The sequence below is a fragment of the Leopardus geoffroyi genome, chromosome C1 (genome assembly GCF_018350155.1).
Source record: "Leopardus geoffroyi isolate Oge1 chromosome C1, O.geoffroyi_Oge1_pat1.0, whole genome shotgun sequence".
NCBI lineage: Eukaryota > Metazoa > Chordata > Mammalia > Carnivora > Felidae > Leopardus > Leopardus geoffroyi.
Genome location: NC_059328.1, coordinates 143,109,027 through 143,133,683, shown reverse-complemented (window position 1 = coordinate 143,133,683; position 24,657 = coordinate 143,109,027). Strand labels below are relative to the sequence as shown.

General features: G+C 40.8%; 1 protein-coding gene across 11 annotated transcripts in view; it reads right to left on the bottom strand.

Moving 5' to 3' along the window:
* Positions 1-24,657, bottom strand: part of FMNL2 (formin like 2) — a 314,932-nt gene that overhangs the window by 211,254 nt on the left and 79,021 nt on the right. The gene's annotated exons all lie outside the window — the stretch shown is intronic.

The window sequence follows — 24,657 nt, the reverse complement described above, 5'->3', positions numbered from 1 at the left end:
ACAAGTTTCAACCCTCATTTGCATAGTAACTCAACCAATTTAGTTAATCTAGTTTCAATCCCTTTTACACACAAAAGACCTAAATGAGAACTACCCCCTAGTCTTTTGCCTACATAACTCTGCCCTCCAATTTGTCTTCCTCAGTGCAGGTTTCTTCCTGAATCTGTGTCTTCTGGACTGCAATTCTAATTGCCCAAGTAAATGTCTTTGAGCTGTCATTTTTGGTAAATTCTTCCTTGGTCAAGAGTAGGTTCAATAAAATGACAACTAAGGTCAATTCCAACTTAAAAGATTTGTTACCTATAGTCACATTTAGTGCTATGCATATATTACACAGACCATAAATGCTGTTGACTAAGACCCCAATAATCACACTTCCAAAAAGTCTTCAAGAGGAAGAATCTTGCCTTCCCTGTATCTCTCTCTTTAAAAAAGGCAAGGTATGTCAGTTTTTCTTTGATTCCCACCATTCTGTGGAGGTTCACATTTCAACCACATCTTACAGTAAGATTTAGCCATATTTCAGATTTAAGTAAACAAGAATTTAATAACCCTTCCATGATAGCATCCTTATCACTCCCATACAAGTAGTCTCCCATTTTGGGTGGGAGAAGTCTATAGAAAACACTTCAAAGGCAAAGAAGGAAAACTTGTCTCTGTCTTCTACAAGCACAATCACTCATGAAGACTTAAAGCTTGAACAAGCATTCTCCACTTGGCTCTAACGGTAACAACTTATTTTTTTTGTTTGTTTTTTAACCACAAAGTTAATCACTGTTGTGAACCACGGATACATATCAAGGAGGGTTTCTGAAACCAACTAATGTCACAGGATTGAACTGTGTGAAGGCAGTTTCAAAGGTCATGTTCCAAGAAAACACTGGTTTTTGTTTTTTTTTTTTTCCTAAAGAAAGAGGAAGAATTCCGGACCCCAAACACAGTCAAAGTCATGTTGTTTCCCTTGTCCTTATCAGTACTGTTTGTCAAGAAGCAGGACATGTTAGTATTTACAACCATAATAACAATTGTTAAGATTTTGGTTTTTTGCAAGCATAAAGTAACAGCACACCCATTTCTCAAACATTTCTCTTTTCCAAGTCTTCCCACAAGCAAGCAACCTCACAGTAGAGTTAGGTGCTTAAATGACAAATTAATATGCAATAAATCCCCGACTCTTCCATCTGGGAAGGCAGGCTGATGGAAGGGTGTTTCAAGCCCACTTCTCAGTTTGTGGTTCTTTCTTGATGTTCTCAGTAGAGAGGGCCACTTGGTAGTATTTCAAGTTTATTATCTGCTTTCTGCTGATGGTTAAGATGATTTTTCTGTCCAATTCTACAAAGGGTGTGATTTTAACAAGTTATTTATGGAAAATCCACTCTAAACACCTGCTGTATCATATGCCTGTAACTTCCGGGGAGTTTAGGAAAAGGGGTCAATGCTGCATAAGAATTATAATCAGAGCACACCAAGGAAAACTAAGTCAAACATGACCCAAAAGAAAAAAGGTCTAAACTATATTCTTTCCCTGGCTAGGGTCAGTTATGGTAACCTCCTTAGGAGTCAGAGTACCCTGATATCTTTAACCCCAAAGACACCGAAGAAAGGAATGAGTCCTTATTATGTATTGCAACAGGCACATTACGTAAATACTTAATATTCAGGGGCAGGGCACCTGGGTGGCTCAGTCGGTTGAGCGGCCAATTTCAGCTCAGGTCATGATCTCACAATTCACGAGTTCAAGCTCTGCATAGGGCTTTGTGCTGACAGCCTGCTTCAGATTCTGTCTCCCTCTCTCTTTGCCCCTCCCCCACTCACACTCTGTCCTCTCAAAAAGAATAAACGTTAAAAAAAATTACAAAAAAAATACTCAGGAGCAAGTGGCAAAATAGGGAAAACTATTCCCAATTTACAAATGAAGGCTCAGAGAGACCAAATAACTTACACAGTCACTTTCATGCATTTTTTAATGTTTATTCATTTTTGAGACAGAGCCTGAGTGGAGGAGGGGCAGAGGGGGGATTAAGGATCCAAATTGGAAGCTCAATTGACTGAGCCACCCAGGTGCCCAGCTCTTTCATGCATTATTCAACCAAACACCCTTTAAAAAAAGGGGGGGGGGGGTTAAAAGCTGTTTTCCTCTTTACTACACACAATAGGTAAAGTAAAATGAAACTTGGCTCGAGCAAAAAAAAAAAAAAAAAATCAGACGTATACCCAATAAGACTTGTCTTCTCTGAAAAGCAAATAAATATTAAACCTGGGCCATGTGGGTGGTTCAGTCATTAAGCATCTGACTCTTGATCTCTGCTCATGATCTCATAGTGAGTGAGTGAGTGAGATCCAGCCCTTGTCCAGCTCTGAGCTGACAGCACTGGAGTGCCTGCTTGGGATTCTCTCTCTCTCTCTCTCTCTCTCTCTCTCTCTCTCTCTCAAAATAAACATTTAAAAAAGAAAATCTTAAACGTAACACAACATTCAACCCTTGGTTTGAGTTACTGTCAATGTTTACTTTCTAAGGAGTAGCTGGTTTAATTTTCAATCATCAAACCAGCAGTTTTTAAACAGGCACATAGCACCCCTAGCAGAGTTTCTCTCTGGTTACATTTCATCTTTGTCAATATCCATTTGTTACATGATTATTTCTTTTTTCTGCACCAAGAATATGTTTTCCCTAAAAGCCAAACCTCCTAAGGAGATAGAAACAGTAAACCTAGCACACTGGAATTAGCTATGGCAACACACACACACACACACACACACACACACACACACACACACACACACACAATTTATTAAACTGAATTCCATCCACTTTATGGACCAGCCAAGAACTTGAATGCTTGTATTCTACTTTCCTTCTGTACTGAGGAGATTATAAACTGATAATGCTTTCAATCCGGAATGAAACCATCATTGCCGATTTCCTAAACCGAAATACTAAAAACAGAAGTGTGGGCAACTGACGATTATGGCATTTCTATAAAGGAAATAAAATTTCTGCTTATGAAAGAGTATCAAGTAACAGCAGGTTCCCCATATAGCCACTACAACTTTGTAGATTCCAAACAGCATTAGCTCCCAGAGGCTAGGACTGCAAAAACTGAGCCTGATTGTTTACCCAAAGAATGTGTTGCTAAACCAGAGAGCCCTGTCTATCCCATGCCCACAGCAATTATGCCTTCCCCTACCACTAAAATAGGAGCCACAGACAAGTGGCTCTCAGGACAACTGAGACAAGCTGACAATTTTTCACTAACCTACACAGTGTATGTCTCCAAAACAAAACAAAACAAAACAAAACCATCCCACACACACATTTCTAGCTTCTCCAAAAATCTGAAGACCTGACAAGACTGGTCCTGCGCTTCTGTGAAGCTTCAATATCTACTTTCTCCCGCTTCCTCCAGGAACTTGATCTCCCCATTTGCCACTCATAATTCAAAACTGCATCATGCACTGAAGTGATGTGCATGGCCCCGGGCGCATATCTGGGTTGGTGACCCTTTTATACTTCTAGATAACAAGGGGAAGCTAGTCAATTGCTTTTGGTTTCTGAATGCCTGTTCCCAGAAGGATGAGTCAACAATGCATGACACCATTTCCTACTTACTCTGTTTAAACCCAGGGTTGAACAGGCCTTCTTATTTTCCCCAATGTCTGTGTTGTTCTCATTTGAACACATTTCCCCCTTTCTATGCAAATTTTCCCTTTTCTAATGGATCAAACGCTAGCATTTGAGTACCCTGCCTTCTCAATTGGGCATTAAGAGACAACAGGCTTTAAGGGCAAAATTCACTACAAATAGCTTCCAAAATGTTCATCTAAGTCTCCTTTGTGTATCACGGCCAAATTTAAGGCAAGCATCTCTCTGGTTTCAAGTATACATTTTATAAAGGGCTGTTTTTTTTTCTTCCTCCACACATTCTAATGTCTTTCACAACAGGCATGAGTGATAAAACGCTGAGTAAATGGACCCAAATTGGCCTCTTTTAGTAGATAAATCCAAGAAACAGTCAAAGGGCAATGATATTCAAAGACCAAACCATATAATTCGTGTAGGTGTGACAAGGAATAGCCAAGAAGGGACTGCTGTGTCACTTTGCTTTCTGTTGTTTGAATCTGAGATTTTTACTAAGGGATTATGGTATCCCAGCTGTTCTCACTGTCACTTTGGTTACAAACACAGTCAGCTTCAGACAAACGGATACCCGGTAAAAAGGCATAATCAAGGTTTTCAAAAAAAACAAAAACAAAAACCACAGCATTAAATCAATCCAGCAATCTGCTGCAAGTTGGGAATGGTTTCATGAAGCATCACTTTTGCTGGGCTATAGCATCTTTTCCATTGCAAAGTGTGCTGTCATTATTCCATTGCTTTGCAGCCACAGTATTTCCTCTCAGTATGCTCTCATTCTCTCTCTCAAATCATCTGTACAATATGCCTATGCTAACAGGCATGGCAGGTGGTAAAATATATCCCAAGAAGTTTGTAACGTGACTTCATGCTGGATGCATGTTGACAAACCTAATGCCTAGCCCCGAGATATCCAAACAGTACCCAATCTAGATTCTTGAATATATAAATGTTGTGGGCAAAGGGGACTAACTGTCCACCAAGATTCCTCCTTCCCCTGCATATTGTCAACCTGTCACTTACCACGTGGTTTTGCACCCAAGGGCCTTTGCATCTACGTGGAATACTGGGACTGTTTCTTACCAACGGAAGTGATGCACATCACTTCTGGGTAAAGATGGCAAGGAAGAAGAGTATCTCCACCCTCTTTTCCCCATCTGCTACATTCAGAGGATTCCTAAGCCACAGGAATAGTAAGACACAGAAGGAAATTTAGCAACCCTCCCACCTACAAAGAACATTGTGTGAAGCCATTAGATGAGTAAGATTCAAACAGGCCAATAAGGGGTGCCTGGGTGGCTCACTGGGTTAAGTGTCTGACTTCAGCTCAGTTCATGATCTCATGTCCTGGAGTTCAAGCCCCACATCAGGCTCTGTGCTGACAGCACACAGCCTGCGTTGGATCCTGTCTCCCTCTCTCTCTACTCCTCCCCACACTCAAAAACAAAAAAAAAAAAAAAAAAAAAAAAAAAAACTAGGCCAGTGAAATTCTGAGGTTTGGTATAGCAGATAAGCATTTAGTTCTTAACTTTTACACTAGATTTATACTAGAGCAAGGAAATCCAATGGGGCAAGTTCATCAAGCCTGGGATTGCAGTACTGCATGACATTGAGAGAAAGAAACAAGACTTCTGGTGGTAATGACAACTTTTTCTTTTTTTAATGTTTATTTTTGAGAGAGAGAGAGAGAAAGTAAGAAAATGGGGGAGGGTCAGAGAGAGACAGAGAGAGAGAGAGACACAGAATGCAAAGCAGGCTCCAGGCTCTGTGCTGTCAGCGCAGAGCCTGATGCAGACCTTGAACCCAGAAACCATGAGATCATGACCTGAGCTGAAATCAGATGCTTAGCCAACTGAGCCATCCAGGTGCCCCGGGACAACGTTTTATGAACATATCCTGTAGAGCTTAACACTCTGTGTTAAGACTGAAGAAAAAAAAAAAAAAACGGCGGAGGGAACAATCTTGGGGCTCTGAACAACATGCACGCAGGCTGGTCAAGGAGGCACATGATGATGGTGGCCTCTGTACCCTCCAGAGACAGAATAGCCAGGGTCCTTCTAAGTCCAATAAGGTACCAAATAACAACATGCTAGGATATCACAACCACTTGCAGAGGACATAATTACCAATTTAGTTAACTTACTTTTCATTTCTTCCCCTCCCTGATGATTCCATTAGCTGCATCTCTCACTCCCTACATGAATGAAACAAAAATACTGGGAAAAAATACCGGAAAAAATACTGAAATCCCTTCACCACATTTGCCATTTTTGTGGATACATAATGTACCATCCCTTGTTAAGGTTTGTTTTTTTTTTAACCATTTCTATTCAGTCTCCTTGAGGTTCTATCCAATAGCAGCTTACCTTCCACTAACTGGTATAGGAAACTATCCTTTCAAAAGGATACTGTTTCAAAAACAGTACTCAGGTATTACTACGTATGACAAATCCTAAGCCCAAAGGATGGAACAGAAAAAGATGCCCAAGTGTAACCAATATGGGATATCTAAATATAATCAATGACCTTGGCTGGATGCAGAATTTCAACCAAATTCCAACAGATTTTTATAGAACTCATCCCATTTATCCTTAAATGGTATGTGAGGAGAGTGCAATGAATGGTGTGTGTATACAGGTACCTGAGAAATCTAGGCCACAGGATTCCGGTGCTCCACAGAGACATTAAATATAAGAACACATTCTAGACTTTGTCTCTAATCTTCTCTCTATACTCATGACTCTCACAAACGCTCCAAACCTCTTTAGCCATAAACCATGTAATCTAGATACTGCATGGTAGAGCCCATTCAGCTTTACTGAGAGTGTGTTTGTGGACTCTGGACGTGAAAAACAAACATTTGGGGGCACTGTGCTGAGGCACCGTCCCAGGGATTAGTATCACATTAATGCTAATCCTGCAGCTGGTCTAGCCAAAGACTTCCTGCCCTCTTCCAGGCCCTGGAACTCTGAATAGGCAGCTTATGTTTTCTCAAAGTGGCATGAATACTTAAAAGAGCAAAGCCTACCTACCTAATTATGGCCAAAACCACACCAATCAGCTACCTAAAGCCAACTTCCAGGCCAGTGGGGCAAGCAAGAGGTAGGCAGGTTAATAAACCCACTTTTACGTCCTGCAGGGGCTCTTTGGTTTCGTGGGACGATCTCGCCTTCACCAAGGTGCCACCTAATCACTGCACACAAATTAAAATCAAAGGCCAGCTGGGATCCAGATTATGTTGAAGTTTAGGAAGCACTAGAGTTCCTGTGTACTGGGGAAGATGCAGGAGATCAAATGTCTAATTCTTATAATATACCCAGTTCGATTCAAGGGGATTAAAATCTCAAATTCAGATTTAGCTCCGACTAGAAACACAAACCCCACACATGCAGTTTTCAAAGAGCCACCAGATCACATATAATCCTAATGCCTTCATCCACCCACAGCCCCTGGCATTTGTAAATTTTAAACGAGGCTGATCTAATGTGGAAATTCACTGTGCATGCTTTCCTGCTATACAACATAGTCTGCACACAATTTACATATCTGACCCTTTCCCTTCCCTGCTGCTCTAGGTCACAGTGTCCTGGTGTTAATGGCTACTATGCTAATCACTAGCCAACCTCCAACAGTTCGAAGAGCACGTCTAAAAAATTCAATGGAATAATTATAGTTAAATTTCCTACGACTCAGTTTTGCCATAGCCAGCCAACTTTTCCCTCATAAATGTCCTTCTGTTTCTACTCAAAATGGGCTTTCTCCTTACATGACATTAATAGTACCAGTTTCCTCTATCATGTTAGTAATAATTCATTGTCTAGCCTTACATTTGAGATTTTTCAAAACTAGAAGAAAGTAGGGCGGGACACAAATTTTCTCCAGACTACATCAGACTAATTTTCCCCCATTGCTGTCCACACAGATTTTTCTTTAGAAGGGCAGAGCCAATTTGGATGTAAATTAAAAAAATAAAATAGAAGGAAAGAAAGAAGGAAAAGAAAGAAAAGAAAAGAAAAGAAAAGAAAAGAAAAGAAAAGAAAAGAAAAGAAAAGAAAAGAAAAGGAAAAGAAAGGAAAAGAAAAGAAAAGAAAAGAAAAGAAAAGAAAAGAAAAGAAGGGAAGGGAAGGGCAGGGCCAATAATGGAGAGGACTAGAAGAATACAGTAAGGAGGGAAGCAAAATGCTACCACTCTCTGATGTAAACAGTCATAGCCGACCTAATGTGGTGACGTTTTACCCAAGGTCCCTTAGGCCATTATGCTCAACAACCCCACGTACCTTTTTTCCAACTTCTTTCAACTTGCAAGCGAACAGCATGCCCAGAAACATTCAACTTCACTGTCAAACCAACCTTGATATCCTTATTACAGGACAGTAAGAGTCAACTCACTACACAAGATTTCCCATTCTCAAGCTAACCCTGCAGCCTGGCAGTGGGAAGGCAAGGGAGGTGGGGTTTATTTTCTCTCCTCCATAATGACCGACCAACGTTAGGTCTTTTGGCCTATGGACATATGTTAACCCTGTATGAGTTTGCCCATAAAATGAGTCGTCACAAACATGGGCATGCCACTTCTTCAAGACAACTTGCGTTCTCTGTTTATGATACTAACAGCTGAAAAGCTCCTAAGGCAATGAATTATACAATAGATAAAAAGCTAATAAAATTATTCACATGATCCTCTTTCTGATTCTCCACTTGGCAACACACTACTTCCCTTTCCTTCATTAGTTCCAGAGCCTTCTGCCCTTGAATACAGAGATTTAAGAATAACTTCTTATGACAGGAAATTAAGTGACTTACCATTTATCAAGCACCTGTTAGGTCCACGATCAGGGATGGGCTGTGTATGTACAGGACCTCATCAAATACTAACAGTTCAAGGAAGTACGATCTGATAGCATACAGCCAGAGTAGAACTCAAACCCAGGACTGCCGGATTCCAAAGATAACACCTCCTCAGCCGTATAGCCTGACAACACGAATCAAAGGCTAAAAAATTCCTTCAAAGCCAACCTTCAGTGCAAGTATAGCACAGGATTCAAACTATCATGGAACATTCTCCAGGTCTGTCTCACTCATCTTTCAATGTGTTATAGTCCCAAGAACGGCTACTCTATTTAAACCTCAAAAGGAACATCCAAAAACATTTACTTAAGACGACTAACAAGAGAGCTTTCTGGAATGGCCTGGAAGTGCACCCTCAGAAGAGATTTGCCTTTCTCCAGGCTAAAGGTCACACAAGGTACAAATTTAGAGCTTTGAACAGCCATCTGCTGATGCATCTGGAAAACAAAGGGAGGAGACAGGAAAAGGACAGGAGGTAGCCAAGTCCCTTCAGATGTCTCACTGGGCTATGTGTGTATTTCCTGGTGCATCCTTAGAACAAGACTATAAATTAAGATGGGTGTGTCAGACCTTAAGAAAACTGGCATGATTTTCTCATGATGCTTCCGCTCCACTTTGAATTATTGCAAAATCAGAAAATGACTGAATCCTGATGTCAAGCTTTAACATGCTCAATCAACACAAGCCATACCAGAATGCAAGTAAAGTGGAGGTGAAGACTCAAATCATCTGAGACTCTTTAAAAAATGCAACCACCAGTCCCGATTCAGGAGTCAACACACACACACACACACACACACACACACACACACACACACACTCAGCATACAAGGACACCATTTTCCTTTTACACAGATAGCCAAACACTGATAACAATAACATAAACCATATTTCATAAAGTTTCATGCAAAGAGAGAATCTTTTCTCAAAAAAAGAATACTTTTCAGACTAAAAATGTTCAGATTTAATCTTACAACAGGCACATGGCACATTAATTCCTACTATTTAGCCAAGGTGCTATAAGTTTTACATAATGCTAACACAAATTATGGTACCTGAAGCTAAATACGGTGTCACTTGGTGTTTAAGTGACTAAGTCAAAATTGCATTGGTTTCAAAAAAAAAAAAAAAAAACGTTTCCTGTGGCAGCTAGAATGTTTCATCCCATACTATGATCCCTAAAGAAATGACTCCTTCTCCATTTGCTGAAAAACAGAGCCTCTTGGATTAACTGCACACATGGAGTAAGCTGGTAGACAAAACACATTTTAAACTTTCAGTTACTGAGACATTGATAAGTAATCCTAGATTAACTCAATTCCTCTTAGGTCTGGGTTTCAATGTTTTCACATCATTACCTCAATTGAATCTTACAATGAGCCTATAAGGGGAGGTTATTTCCTCCATTTTGGGAGGAAGTAACAGGGAACTAATATTCAATGAAGATCATTTAAAGCAGTGCTTCCCAAAGGTCTTATTTTTTTCTTCATATGATAAAGAAAATAACGATTGACCTTAAAAGAACCATTATTTTCAAGATCTCTGCAGAAAGCAACAAAACACCAGCTGAGCATTTAGCCCAAAAGTCACTCTGCCCTTTTTGCAAAGCAAAACACAAGCATTCAAAACAGAGGAAAAGCAGTCTAAGAAATGCACTTTTCAGGTCCACTTTTAACCATGAATAAGGCGGGGAAAAAATTAGGGTCTTGTAATCTCAGGATCTGCTGGAATATATCCTGAATAAATTCTGAAGCAAAACTTTAAAGAAAGATAAGGGATTAACAGATACAAAAGTAAGTGAATTAACTTTAACTTTCCATGCAGTGTTCCTGTCTTCAACCAGCTCCATAGACCTAGTAGGCTCTAAGTCATCTAGAAGGCCATTAGAAAATGGTATTTCACTTTCATCCCAACTAAAGGACTTTAGTAAAACACATTCAGTACAGTGTTCATTTAGACCTACCAGAACATTAACAGAGATGTAAAAGGCCCAGCACACACCGAGTCCATTTGCCAAGACACAAGGAAGCGCCTGGCCCCAAGTTCTAAAGCAGACTAACAGGAAAACACATTTCCTAAACTCAGATTATAATCTCTCAACTTCCACATGGAAAATGAATACCGTTTCACTCTGTAAGTGAGGGGATAATTGTTTGATAAAATAAACATCCCGAAGTGACTGCTCACAGTCTACACCTGCTCGAACACTTTTTTTTTTTTTTTAATTCATGACCAACAGGTAGATGCAGTATATGCAAGGAATTATTGACCTGAATGAAAAAGATGGAGGGCTACCCAGCTGGTTCAGTTAGTAGAGCCTGAGACTCTTGATCTTGGGATCGTGCATTCAAGCACCAAGTTGGGTGAAGAGATTACTTTAAAAAAAAAAAAAAAAAAAAAAAAAAAAAAAGATGGTGACTCTTTAGTCCAACATCTTCCTTTTACAGAGAAGAAAACTACAGCATAGAAATTTTAACCTGTTTAATGTAACACTCATGGCTCTCGGGAGCAAGATCAGGTCTTGGATTCCTAACGTTCTATATCAATTTAGACACAAATTTGAGAAGATAAAGTTCTTAAAACTTAGAAGTTAAAAGTGAAAGAATTCCACCAAAATGGAAAGCAACTTGAAGATGGGAACTACAAAGAGCATTCGACGGGAAGGAAGTGAGAGAAGTGGGTCATTTAAGGGATGTGTTCACAAACACTAACCACACTAATTTGACAGCAGTGCTTTATTACGAGTCAGCAATAGCTGGCAAATTGAAATGTTAGGCTTTTAGTCTTTTCTCCCTTCAAATTTCAAGAAAATTTCTATCTCTGAAACGGTGTAGAAAAGAAAAATAAATCGCTACAGGCAGGACATTTACTGCCAATTCATGCTCCAGTTCTGAGAGGAGGCCCTGAACCAGACTCTAGTAACAAGGCAGCAGAGGTTTACACACAATTTAAGGCAAGGGCATCAGCCCAAGAGGGAACAGCCCTACATGGGCACATCTGGATGGATACTGCACAAAGCCTCAGGCTTTAAGCATTTTCATGCAACAATGTTAGGCAAAGCTCTAGACAGACCAGAAAAAGGACATCAGACATTGCGCTAAGGTGTATATGACACACAGTAAAAACTAAGAACTCTTGCTATCCCACAACCTAAGCTACTCTTATCCAAAGTCACCGGTTATTTGAGACCAATAAGCACATTACAGAGTTATAAAACACAATTTATTTAAAACACAAGGTTTTCTATCAACTCTTACTTCAAATTACTAGAAATTTCTCATCTTCACAATGCACTGTACAGTAGGCCCCTAAAAAAGAAAAATGGTATCATTTCAGAAATGTTCTGAAAGGAGAGTCTGAAGAGTTGGCATCCACTGTATATTTAATGCATCTGGAGTCAAAGGAAAAGGCTCTTGAATTCCAGACATAGATTACTTAGAAGATACAACAAGAAATCAAACAGAAAATGTATTACAAAGGAGAAGAAAAACACTGCAGCAACAAGGCCTATTTCTGTGGCATTTTAAGCTTTAAATTAAACCATAACAGATTATTACAGTTGCCCCTTTGTTTCCATGATAAATTTATACACAAAGTAATTGTAAATTGTGATTTGCTTACTTTTTGTCCCTCACTTATATAAACCCTGAACTTCTATAACATCAGGAACTAGGCCTGCAATTTACTATGGTCTTCGAGCACCAAACACAAAACCTAGCACATAGGAGTCACTTAAAAACATTTTTGGAATAAACATTTTACCAAACAACAGGCAAACATTTTTCAAATTTGGTAAAAGGCACAGTTGGTGAGAACGGGGGAAACAAGTAAACAAATACTTGCACACACTGATAGGAATGTAAATCAGTACCTCTTAAAGAATAATTTGGCAACATGACAATACAGTAATACTCTTACTAGATGGCTGAGTCGGTTAAGTGTCCAACTTCGGCTCAGGTCATGATCTCATGGTTCGTGAGTTTGAGCCCCGCATCGGGCTCTGTGCTGACAGCTCAGAGCCTGGAGCTTGCTTCAGATTCTCTGTCTCCCTCTCTCTCTGCCCCTTCCCTGCTCATGCTCTGTCTCAAAAATAAACATCTTTTAAAAATTTTTAAATGAATAAAAACAAAGGCAAAGTTTCCATTACACACTATTAAGTGAAAAAGACAAGAGACAGGACAGTACATTAAGTACAATTCTACTTCATTTTGCTTTGAAGGCAATGTATGTATACTCTATAAAGAGCAAGCATATCATATGGCCGGGGGGGTATACACCACCCAACACCACAGGGAGTTATCCATAGTGTAACCTATATACAATCCACTTATTTGGTCCCAGGGGCCCTGCTCTAAAATCTAAAACTCTGATTTATAAAAAAAAAAAAAAACTTCAGAGATTACCTGGTTATACTGGGGAATGGAATTTGCATTTCGAAAACACATCAAGAGAGTAAAAGTCTTATTTTTCATCTTCTACCTTTTGACACGTTTTCACTGCACACATTACTTTGAAAGTTTTAATCTCCTTTTAAGAGAGATATGTTGCTAGAAGGAAGAAAAGATATAGAAGGTGAAACAACAAATGTTTTTAAACTAACTTTTCTCTGCTTGTCTTTATTCTTCTGCATAATTTATTTTAGAAGTTCGTGGTTAGAGCACTGGTTTTCATTTTATGCTTGTTTGGGGCCTAATCAGAATCATTTCCTGTTCCCAATCATTCCAACATCAGACTAGGAGAAACAAACCAGATTGGCATGATCCTCTCCTATGGGGTAGGAAAAGGTCCACTGAAGGTTTGGGAATACAAAACACCAGGTCTGCTATTACATGAGCCACCTGTCTGGAGGGGTGGGGGGGGGGGCAGTGAAGAGCTGGGGACCAGCACACAGAGAGCAGGCCCTGTATGCTGTAAGCGCTTGACTATTTGTTTCCTCAGATGGTTCAGCTGTGCTTAAAAATTTACTGTTCATACAAATACCTTCTAGGTTTCTTGGAGTTATCTAAATGTGAACAGGTGATAAACTCAACCTTTAAGTTTATTTCCTTATGGTAATTCAAATTAACAATAGGAATAGGCTATACACAGCCTTTCTGAAACTGTCAAGCAGCGAGCATAGGTAAAATATATCATTGCTCTGTAAGCCTCTTCGTGTCTTCTAAGAAAGACACATCTCAACCTCAGCTGCCTATCAAAGTCATCTGGGGAGCTTTAAAAAAAAAAAAAAATCCAGTCTCTTCGTCCCACACCTCAGACCAATGAAATCAGAACTAGAGTGTCTTCACTGATGATCAAAGAACACATTTCACATCAAGGCTGAGTATGTGTTCATCCTGTTATTTGATGAAATGAGGGTTGAATTTCCAAGGATTACACAAACAATTCTTGAGCACTCAGAGGGTACAGTAACACTGCCTTTGGAGCTAAAGGTGAACAAAGTAAGTGATACAAGATACTGAAGGGGCTGCTGTCTGTGTGTCTTTCCACTGGCTGCTCGTTTGTGCCACTAGCAGCACTAATAAAGGTCTTCTCAATACACAAATACCCTGCTAGACTGTTATTCCTAACACCTACAGCTATTCTGGTGGGGTTTCAGCCACAGACAGCTATGAAAATAAGTACCCCATGACTCACACAGCTCAAGGTCCACTGTGGCCTAAAACACCCTGAACTTCTTTTCCTTATTCCCTTTCTATCTTCCATCTCCGTTTACTCAGATGCCATAACTCTTTAATAATTTTCCATGGCGGCAATGAGGGATTTAAAAAAAACAAAAAACAAAAAAAAACAAAACAAAACAAAACAAAAAAACCCACCTTCATCATCCCAGACATGACAGGCCCCTACCATACATCTTCCATAATGTATAACCAAACGTTAATTGAGAGTATGTCCAACCAATCAACTCAGAATCCTCCAAAAAACATCGCTAAAATGTCTTGCAAACCGCTCTGCATATTCTGTCAAAGATCACACAATTTGTTTCTTGGAATGTTCAGCCTAAGGGGGATTCCTATCTCTTCCCAACATTACAGACATCACCTAACTAGAACTCCATTCAGGTGTAACTAGGGGACATGTTTCACAATAAAATACTTGGTATAAATGGGACTTAAACTCTAACTGGTTCTGGCATATTAAGATAAAGCACTTTTGTTATTTTACTTCAATTATTAAAAAGGAATAGAAGTCGTACAAATATAAGAAGCATTCCTGATCATTTTTTAGTTCTGGTTTTTGTCTGGCAATTAAGCCAAGGAATTTAAGAGCTGTAAGAAAAATATGTAATAAGTAAAAATTCTACCTGTCATTATTATAGAGATTTTACCAACACTTTCAACACATGCAGCAGGAATCCTTAAGTCTGATTTAGCATTAATCAACAGCACAGGACAGAGGGAAACCGTGCAGTTACTTAATCCCAAGTAGTTCTGTCTCCGATCCACTGTTGAGGTAGCATATGGCATCATCATCTAGGAAGTAAGATCTCACAGGCCGGTGTCCTTGGCTTTATTATAAAACTCCATATTGGATTTTGAAGAAGTGGCAGAAAATTAAGTAGGAAAATGGACTGCTCACTTCATCTAACTCCTTATTGGATGTTATAAAACTGACTAAACTATTCTAGGCTTCCATGCGTACATATGTAAAATAGGCACATTGCACTTGATTTGCTTAAAGTTCCTTCAGCTTGAAAACCTCTTCTAATTTACAGGGGCGGGGGGGGGGGGGGGGGGGGGGGGGAGGGAACACACCTGAAAGGTCAAAAGTGAATAAACATTAGAGACTCAGCACCAATCTCACCAACACGTCTTTGATCAACGTTCCTTGTAGGTGTCTGGCCCATGCCTGTTGTACCAGACCCTGCAGGAGGCAAAAAGGAATGGCCGGATTCCTGAACTCTACAAATTTGGAAAGATAGTTTACAAACATAAATATTTACACACACATATGTGAAGCAGTTAGGTTATTGAGCAAGGCAGTGTGAGACCATGTGACAGAATGAGCTGGGTACACAGAAAGGTAGGTCCACGAAAATCAAGAGGTAGAAAATGCAGTGAATAGTCTTTTGTAGGAATGTGGCAGGAGGAAATAATTATGGGACTACCAAATAACAAAAACTATCATCAGTGCTTTAGTTTCATCTAATTTAAACCACATGTCAATCCATGAGGTACCTAATACCACTGCACAAGTCAGAACGTTAGGGGTCTTTACACTAATTGGCATGACCATGTGTCACACAAAGCTAAGGAAACATCCAAAGAAAGCGGGAGCTGAATTTAAGCTTATATTGGCCTTTTGCACTACTGGAAACTGCACCTATGTAGGGGCAAATGCCAAGAAAGTCTCTTAACCTGGACACCTGATCCATTCTATTTGCCAAAGAATGTCCCTTAAGAAATGAAGGACAAAAACAAATATTTCACTCGTGGGCAAACGCAAAAGGTCAAAGCCTGGAGTCTCAGTCCTGAGTCCCCAAAAGAGCTACCCATCACCCAATCCACATCATCTGGTGAAAAGAGGTCTTTCAAACTCCTGAATCCTCCCTTTTCTGGTTCCCAAAGTTCAGCTCTGCTGTTTCACAGGTCAAGCCAAGACTTAACATCTAGCACTTGAAGATTATAGCAAACATTGGATCAAATGTGGTTCTAATAGAAACCCACTGAGAGCCACAAGGCATGCAGCGGGCCAGTCATCCCCATCTCCTTCCCACCCCAACCCCTCACCCCATCCACACAGAGAAGACTAAGAAAGGTTAACAATCCAGACTCCAAAACTACACTGACCCTGAGCTAATACCATGGATGGCATCCTACCACTCTCTGAGCAGAGGCTGCAAAATCCAGACGAAAGGGCTGTTTACCAGGTCAGGTCATCATCAGTTACTTAATCTCTACAAGTAGAGACTAAGCTTGACACCTCATCCAGGACTCCAACAGAAAGAAGCTGATTAATGCAAGACAGAGAAGCTACATTATACTCATTAGATCAGGAGAAATGGTTTTGTTACATTTCATATATTCTTAGCATCTCCCACTCAAAAGAGGTACCCAAATACTGTTGCTGTTGTTCTATTTATAAAACTCATCAATATATGGGCACCTGGGTGGCTCAGTCAGTTAAGCTTCCAGCTTCGGCTCAGGTCATGATATCATGGTTCAAGGGCTCGAGCCCCCTGTCGAGCTCTGTGCTGACAGCTCAGAGTGGGGAGCCTGCTGCGGATTCTGTGTCTCCCTCTCTCCTCTCTCTGTCCCTTTCCCTCTGTGCTCTCTCTCTCAAAAATAAACATTAAAAAATTTTTTGAACCCTGATCAAAATAAATTATTAAAGGCATAAGTTCTCACTGGGCCTCAGTCAGTATAGATCCTATGTCTGAGTTTTGCTTTTAACGTCTGTAGTCCAAAACAAATCCACACAAGTTCATGCAAGAAAGAAAAAAGCAGTGACGTTTCAAAGCCAGCAATTTTCTAATTTTTAATACATCATAACAGTTCTGACAGATTGCCCTGCATTCCACAGACTGTCGGATTCCCTCTTGGGCACCCTCCTGTGATCTTCAGCAAGTTTGGATAACTTCAACTGGATGATAATTTGCCAGAAGCAAGATATGGGCCGTAACCTGGCAGAATAAAAGGATGGTAGGTCTGAAAAAAACCATGAAGCCAGTATATTTGAAATGAGCCAATAAATCACTTACTGAATCCCATGTATATTACAAATTAATCAAAAGTCAGATTTTCCTCCCACAAAATCCACTAATCAATATTTACTAAATATAAATGTGAACACATATCTAGTATGGGAGGGGCATGGTCTCATTCATACTACTTCAATATTTCTACCACCTTCCTGTGCGCTAAGGACAGAAAGAAATGCTAAGCAAAAACTAGAGTGACAGCTTTCCCCTTCAAAGCTAAGAGGGAATTACTACCATGGTTTGCATTTTCCAGATTCCTCATTTCCCAAGAAATTTTTGGTGGGCAGCTGAACTCAAGCACTGTACCATCCTTATGGGTTTGCCTCTCCAGAATTCTAGTGCCCTGAAAGAACAAGAGACCATCTCTCTAAACAAAGACAAGGTCCCAGGCTTCAAAGCAAACAAGTTTAACGGGAAGACCCCCAAAGCCATGATACAACCAGGTACACGATAAGAATGGGGCCAGTCTAAGGACAGGACACAGGGCAATGGACTGTGCCCAGTTCCTGTCACAGATCATTCCAGGTCAGGCTTCTCAGATCCTTGCCAAGGACCTTTTGACCAGAACACAGCCCCCATCCTCCCCACCAAAACACATACCCCTCTCAGGTAAGGGACCTCTAGCCCGACAGTCTACCTCTTTGGTGCCCAATATATAAACCAAAATAAGTCCACGAAAGCATGTTTCTCTTCCTAGAACACCAAGGCAAAAGGCAGAGTGAACATAGCAATGAATCCTGGATGACAAGAAGTGCCGTGCAGACTACCAGGATGGACTTGTCAGAACTTATTTAACACGTAACTAAGGCATCCAAGAGCAGGGCTTCACTCAAGACCCAGAATCTTTCCTGCACACTATTAGCTTACTCCTTCTGACTCACTTCACACATCTGGCTAACTACTGCTTCCCCCACTCTTTCCCATTTCATGGGTGCTTTAGAACACTGAGAGTGACGTGTTCTGATTCCTGAGTCCACCATGACTGGCACTGCACCACTAGTCAGGATATATCACTTCTCTATATATCTCTTCATATAATAAGAGTACCTACCTCAAAGGCTGTTATGAGGAATCAATGAATTAAGTGAGTTAATCTTCACAAAGCACTCAGAACAGTGCCTGACATGAATACTGTATTAAATGTTTGATAAAATTCAAACAAAATGTTTTCTTCCTCTTCACCATCAGCTAAGAAGCCTGTTATCAAATCAGAGGATAATGCCATAAAGAAGAACTTAAAAGACTGGATAACTAGAGCAAAATTTCTCTTGGGGGCAACAGGAATGTTCTAAAATTAGACTGTGGTGATGCTGGCACAACTCTGTAAATCTACTACAGAAGCATTAACACACATCAAAATGAGGGAGTTGTGGCAAAAGTAATACCTCAGTAAAGCATTAAAAAAAATTGAGACAACCACCGATCAATCTAACTCAATCAACTATTTAGTCAAAATAATGAAAATCAACATTCTAAGCTAGGTTGGGATGAGAATCCAAGATGCAAACCCCTCTTCCTGGTGCCTCTTTGCAAGGCATCGTAAACACATGTGATTTCCTCACACCCGGTATCCATGACTTAAATAACTGGTAAAACATGGGAACAAGAGAATCCCTAAGAAGATTTCAGCTTCCGGGAACAATGTTTCATACACGCACAAAACAATTTAAGCACTTGTGACTAAGAAAACATGCCTCAACAAGAAAGTACTTTTCCTGAATTTCTTAAGCCTATTCCGCTAAATATGGGAGGCAGCACAGGACTTAACCAACTCAGGAATTGTGAGGTTTGCAAAGCAAATTTCACTTCAAACCCAACCAGTGGCCCAGAACAGTTTCATAGGACTTGTCCAAGCCAGTTACTTCATCAGGAAAACCACCTACCTTGTAGGTGTTACTCAGGAATGGAAACAGGAAGTGTCAAGCACCTAGTACTTTGGCGCGTGATAGATGCTCAAACATAGTAGCACTGTATTTAGCAATTACGTTGCAATTATATTTAAACAGAACACATATAAATGAAGATATCACAGTGCAAAATAACAAGGCAACTGAGCAATTTTATTTATCTACAGTGACATTATTCCTACAACATCAATCCCTGGTACTCTCTCTGTACTGCACTTTACTCAGTACAAAAGGAAATGAGCTCCACAGAAGCTGAGATTCACAACAGGAAAGCATGCTTGAGAATTGAATCCTCTTACATTTCTATAAGTTGCTAGCTGAATTCAGGGTCCCTTGATAAGCACGTGGAGGAAACCCTATGTGGAAGAGTTGAGGGAGTCTGAACATATCAACTATTTACTCTTGGCCATGTTTGTAGATTTTACAAACTAAGTGGCCACTCTAACACGCGTCCTCTTTGCAGGGCCAGTGCGCGGACACCTACATTTCAGAATTGTTCCTAAGCTTCCCAGACACATTAGTATTGACCTGCAACCTTAACATTGTCACAGAAAAAGAAAGAGAACTAATTTTTCCTCTAGTTGAAGTACCTCACGTTACTGGCTTTGGGATTAGGCAAACCGCCCGAAGGTCCACATTAGGCCAATCATTTATTTTTCCAACTCTGAAGTCATTAATTCAATTCTGAGGTCTTCAGAGCCAAAGACTTTAAATGGGAGCTTTACATCCACTGATTAGAGAACCCTAAGTAATACCAAAGGAGGAAATGAGTTAAGGACAGAGCAGGACAGAGGAGTTACTCTTCCCTATCAGTTTTACTATTTGACCTACTAGTAACAATGCTTACAGTATTCTACCATTCCAAAATGTTCCCACACGTGTGATGCATCCGACAGTTGCCTACAAACCTTCCAGAATGACTAATCATCCAACAGTAGACATCTCAGGCAAACAACAGGCAAACCCACATCCGGAACCCAGGTCTGCTATCACTAATCTTGTGTTCATCGTTCCTCTACAACTGAGATGCAGAGTGGAACCTGGTCAAATTCCTTTCACCACGGTGTTTCTAAGTATCTTTACGGAGGGATTGTCTTCAAGGAAGCCACCCCTGTAACCCCTCCATGAAGCTGGATTCCACAGATGTGGATAAAGTCCCTCGGGTCCATTCAATTCACTCCTCTCTTTGCTCTCATCTGCAAATCTCTACCCAGTCAGCTGGAATGACCATGCAGCTCAGAGTAGACTGTGTCTGGCTACCAATTTTTGGACTCAGAGATGGTTAATCAGCTCCTTCCTGAAGCATGGATGAGCTCACCATTGATGCCTAATGACCCAGGCTTATGTGTGGTCCTGGTCACTTTTGCCTCATAGGACACATCTCCATTCTCTGGGAGGGACCTGATTAATGGTTGTTTTTTTGGTTTTTTGGTGTTCCCTCCCCCACCCCAGACAATACTCGCAAATAGATGCTTCTTTCCAAAACTACAAGTTAAAAAGTAGTCCCTAGGAAAGAGGTATGGGTGTTTTCCTACTACCATTTTAAAGTAATATTCAGCTTTAGTCTTAACAATCATGTTTACAAATGAAGCTCCACAGTAAGCATGTTTCAACTCCGTTCTACCAAGTTCTATTTTGCTTACAAGCATTCTCAGTATCTTCTGAAAGTTTCTATAATTTTTGGTGACCAAATTACTCTTCGCACAAAGCACTCATTTTTGCAGGATTATTCCCTTTTAAATACTCTGGCGTTTATAACCATACCCTGTCATCTCTCCTAATGGGGTATTTTAAGATTCTTTTTCAAAGGCTTTGTTAATCACTGCCTTAGCCTTTTGGTAAAATTGGGCTTTTAACAAACTGGCCTGCAGGGGACATGTTTTCCAATTATCCTCAAGCTTTCCCTACATCTTCAAAGTTTTCCCAAACTACTTAGTAGCCTCTCAGCCTTGGAGAAAGGATGATAAATTGGATGATTCTGCTCTGTCTCTGTTGCCTGGCGGGGTCTTGGTCTAATCCATTTAGTCTAACCAGAAACTTGCCTCTCACAACCAGACTCTTGCCCACACTCTGGAACATCCAACACACATGTTCACTGTGAAGTGCTTCAGAGGCCAAAAGGGGCCCTGAAAGCCCTACAGTTTCCTGCTGGGATATTCTCAGGGGCATCTACACACTGTTTTACTCCGTCCTTTTCTTGTCTGTAGCAAAGGCCTCATATGCCTTCTTGGATCAAAATCTAATTCTTCAGAGAAACTTCAACTTCAACATGGATCCCAGAAAGACACGATTAAAAACGTCATTCTAAAGGCAAAAGAGAACATGATAAAATATTAACTGAGCAAGGACACAAGACAAGTATGCTCTGTTTAAACACTTTTTTAAATCTATGCACACATGCAAATCAAAATCACAATGCGATCATTTCACACTTATTAGGATAGCTATTATTTAAAACACACGCGCGCGCGTGCGCACACACACACACACACACACACACACACACATACACACACAAATAATAACAAGTGTTGGCAAGGACATGAAGAAATCAGAACCCCGGTGCACTGCTGATGAGAATATAAAATGGTGCTGCCACTGTGCAATGTCAATCACAGAATTACCACGTGATGCAACAATTCCATTTCTAGGTACATTTCCAGAAGAGCTGAAAGCAGAAACGAAGACCCGTGCACACCAATGTTTACAACAGCATTATTCACAACACTAAAAGGTAATAGCATCCCAAATGTCTATCAATAGATGAACAAAATGTGGCCTCTACATACAATGAAATATCATTCAGCCTTAAAAAAAAAAATGCAATTCTGATATAAACTACCACATGGATGAACCTTAAAGATATGATGCTGAGTAAAGCCAGACACAAAAGGACATATTCCACTTATATGAGGTGCCCAGAATAGGCAAATTTTCAGTTTTCTCAGGGAGACTGAGAAGTAGCATAGAGGTTACCAGGGGCTGGAGGGAAGTGGGTTGGGAAGGTGTTTCTTAACGTGGAGAGAGTTTCAAATTGAGCCATAAAGTCCTAGAGATAGACAGTGGTGATGACTGAACAATGTGAATGTACTAAATACCACTGAAGTGTATACCTAAAAATGCTCAAATTGGTAAAATCCTTATTTCACCACAATTAAAAGAATAAATGTGGCAAAAAGTTTCTATGTACATCAATTAAGAGAAAAGGAAATTACCATGTGAAAGGTGATAGAACAATGAGTGACTTTTCTGGGTTCCAACTGTGCCAAGAGCTGCTACAATTTTTAAAACCGGTGCATGAACTCATACCCTCACTGGTGCACAGAGAAGCACATGGAGCAGGTCAAACTAACAGTTCAGGCTCAGTGGGAGTTTAGCACGAACTCAGTGAGGCACATGGAAGGCCAGGTTATAGGCTGGAGCCACAAACGAAGATGGTAACAGAGCAAAGGAGAAGACACCTCACGTGCTGACCTGTTTTCCTTCTTCTCTTTTTTGTCTTAAAAGCCAGCCCCTCAATTCTAAGCCCCAAGGTCCTATCTTGAATATATGTGCACAGATCACAGGAATACCTGTGTGTCTGCACATCCAACACCCCCAAATCCCTAGATTATCACCCCAAACCCTCTGGGCCCCACCATCAGCACACAGTACCGACCAACAGCAAGGCTGCTTCCCTGCCCCAAGAGCCTAACCAGTCAGCAGATTCAGCTGACAGAAAGCCAAGGGATTTTCTGTGTGTGTCCATGCCACTCAAAGAACTCCCAAAATCTTCTGGTTAAGCCATAACCTTGACATTTTTTATCTGGAGATTACAAACCCAAGTTCAATACAAACCTCAAGAAGTCACCTCTCAATCACAGGCCCCCAAGGGGCAGAAAAGGGACCTGTATCATCTGGATTCCAGATAAACGCATATATTTTCTATTTAACTTGGGGAACCTAGCACATGTCAGATTTGTCCATGCTACCTTATGTTTGCTCGGGCAACTCTATACTCCCCAGTGAGACCAGGGAAACATGGAAACTAGCAACGTGGAAATCAACACAGGATTGGAATTCACTGCAGATACCCACAGAGGACAACTCGTACCTGAATCTCATTATTTCAAGTCCTTTCAAAAGCAGGCTCTCAATCGAGGAGATAATGGGACTATTTTTCTAGATCGTGAAACATTCACACATGTCAATAACCACACGCTGCTCTAATTAATTACCTGAGATACAATGGATCCCAGAATTTTTTTTTTTTTTTTTTTTAATTCTGTTGGCTTACTTGACCCATTTTTTTCGTGCTTTGGCTGTAACGCTTGAGAAATTAAAACTTATCCCGATAGAGTATAATTAAATGTTAAATATAGCAACTAAAATCTAATCTCATTGAAAGTCTCCTCCCAATCACAGAAGTGTCACAGTGTTGGTTTGGCTAGAGGACAGCACGGACAGCTCTGGATTCAGGCACTTCCAACTGCGCTACGTTTGTAAAGGCTGCAGCTGAGAGGGGGGAAGAAGTGGTCTTTTGCTTCATCTGTCTGAAACCCGCGTGAGTTCACAGAAGCTGGGCCAAACACGTAGCCAACTCCCTACAGTGAGGGCTAAACAATGATGCAGTTTCTTACAGAAATTACAAGATGGGTTCACATTCCTCATAAAAGTTGTACACAAAAATACTAGCCACTAGGGGCGCCTGGGTGGCTCAGTCGGTTAAGCGTCCAACTTCAGCTCGGGTCACAATCTCGCGGTCCATGAGTTCGAGCCTTGCGTCGGGGTCTGGGCTGACAGCTCAGAACCTGGAGCCTGCTTCCGATTCTGTGTCTCCCTCTCTCTCTGCCCCTCCCCCATTCATGCTCTGTCTCTGTCTCAAAAATAAATAAACGTTAAGAAAAAAAATACTAGCCACTAGTTACTGTCACTATCTACTCATCTTGCTCTGAAAAAAGAAGTGAACATCACTCCTCCAAGTCAATTCCAGAAATGTGGTAAGTACCCCAACACCCTCTTCCGAGAGATGCCCTTCTCTCCCCCACCACCCCTCTCCAGCCCTCCTAGGATCCTGATAAGAGAACAGCTCTGGGGGCATCTGGGTGGCTCAGTCCATTAAGCATCCAACTTCAGCTCAAGTCATGATCTCACCGTTCGCGAGTTTGAGCCCCATGTCGGGCACTGTGTGGAGGGCTCAGAGCCTGGAGCCCACTTCTGATTCTGTCTGTCTTGTCTCTCTCTCTATTCCCCTCCCCTACTTGTGCTTGGTCTCTCTCTCTCTCTCTCTCAAAAATAAACATTAAAAAAAAAAGTTTCCTACGCAACAGTCTGAGCAGTATGTCTATACAACAATCCCTCTACTTACTAGTCTCTCAAGGAGTTTTCCTCCATCCATGCTTAGCAGATGCTCCAATAAACAGGGTTTTTCCAATACCCAGGGAAGCCAACACTGCTCATCCATTTCCTGCACTCCAAATTTCACACCAGCTGGCAGCCCCATGAAGGAGCATCTGAATTCAGGGCTTGCACTTGTCTGGATATTGTTGCCCCTGGTGACCACATTCACTTTGGCAGAAGAAGCCGTG